Source organism: Triticum dicoccoides, chromosome 3B (assembly GCF_002162155.2).
Source record: "Triticum dicoccoides isolate Atlit2015 ecotype Zavitan chromosome 3B, WEW_v2.0, whole genome shotgun sequence".
NCBI classification, from domain to species: Eukaryota; Viridiplantae; Streptophyta; class Magnoliopsida; order Poales; family Poaceae; genus Triticum; species Triticum dicoccoides.
The window spans coordinates 737,198,197-737,199,835 of record NC_041385.1 but is presented as its reverse complement, the minus strand read 5'-3'; the positions used below and the strand labels follow the sequence as shown (position 1 = coordinate 737,199,835).

Here is a 1,639-nt window from a genome sequence, read left to right as displayed (position 1 = left end):
TCCCAATATGTATCTTGCTGATACTCTACCGGTGCGGCCATGCACTGGCAGTAGATAGAAAGTTAAAGTGGGACGGATAAAACCAGGACTAGGCTGACATCCGGGCCCGCACGCCTCGCCTCGGCTCACGCCGGGTCACGCACCAAGGCACGGTACGGACCGGAGCTCCCGTGTATAAAAGGAGGCGCCTCCCGCTATCCCTTTTCCGAAACATCTCTTCTCTCCACTCCTCCACCACTCGCTCCGCTTCTCCCCGTGACCGGCCCGCCACCACGCGGCTCGTGCAGCCAGGGCCGGTCCTGAGATTTCGGGGGCCCGGGGCGAACTAAAAATTGGGGGCCCTTAATATACAAGTCATTATAATATACATATATATATAAATTTATCTAAAAAATAGTGTATATATAAATTACTATCAGTAACACTTCAATGCATCTAAAATCAGTATGCGTATCAAATAATTTATAGATATTACCTTCAAATTTTCTTCTAACATTCCTCGATGCAAAGTCGCTTATGATAGGGTCGATGTTAATATCATCCAATAATTTCTTCTCGATGCATAATATAGCCAGACCATTTAACCTCTCTTAAGTCATTGTTGACCTCAAATAATTCTTCAATAATTTCAACTTCAAAAAGCTTCTTTCGGCCGATGCGACCGTCATAGGCACAGTACATAAGATGCGAGGCAATAGAGATATTAGGATAGCAGTTGACTTCTCTCACATGCCCGAAAATCTCCATAGCAGACATTACGCCATCTGGCAAAGTTAATCTCATAATCATAATCTCTAATTCAGAAATAAGATCGTATACCTCAACATGAGATGAATCATTAAGAGAGAAAGTTTCTGCAAATTTTGTGCAACATTCTTCAAGTTCATTGTCACTTAATGATTTCAGAGTGCCCGAGTTCAATAAAAATCTGAATATATCTTTAAACACCAGCGTTTTGTGTGTGTCAATTTCTCCACTTCCTTCTTCTTTTTCCTTTTGCTGCTACCTGATGGATAATTCCTCTTACTAGAGGACTTCATAATAACACACACAAAATGCTGAAAATAAAAAAAATTGTTCTATCAATTGTTGAACATTGCCGGCTATCCATCAAAGGATTTTTCTTGTATCAGTATTATATCAATATACCTCAATACGTGATGGAGTGATGGTCAAACTTCAGTGCGTGCGCGTATATATACAATACAATACACAGGGGATTGCACAGCGCCTAGAGTTTGCAAAGGATTGAGAAGAGAACAATTGAGCAGATGCGAAAGGGGGCCCCGGAATTGAAATCAGTGGCGAACATATACAGATTACGAAGGAAATTACCAGGCGGCGGCAAGGCGGGAGTGCGTGCGTGCAGCATGCGTGTACGGCGGCGTCGGCGGACATCAACTATCGCTGGGACCTGGGTGTTGCGTGACTCCGCGTGATAAAAGAGTCTAACAGAACAGGAAAGGAATGGTCCAGGCCGCTGATTGATCGCTTTTTTCTTACGTGAAAGGAAATACCGCTGATCGCTCAAAACACTCGATCGCTGGGGATCGGGGAGATCGGGCTGCTGGCCTGCTGCTCCCTGGCGCGCGCCTGCCTGTATGGGCCATAGGCCTATAGGCTACGTACATACCCTTCG

The 1,639-nt window shown here is 44.7% G+C and overlaps 1 protein-coding gene across 1 annotated transcript in view; it reads left to right on the top strand.

Moving 5' to 3' along the window:
• Positions 1–216: 216 nt before the first annotated feature.
• Positions 217–1,639, top strand: part of LOC119281999 (F-box protein At1g67340-like) — a 3,288-nt gene continuing 1,865 nt past the window's right edge. Inside the window, exon 1 of the mRNA XM_037562377.1 lies at positions 217–291. The gene's annotated coding sequence lies outside the window, so the exon portion shown is untranslated. The remainder of the gene's footprint in view (positions 292–1,639) is intronic.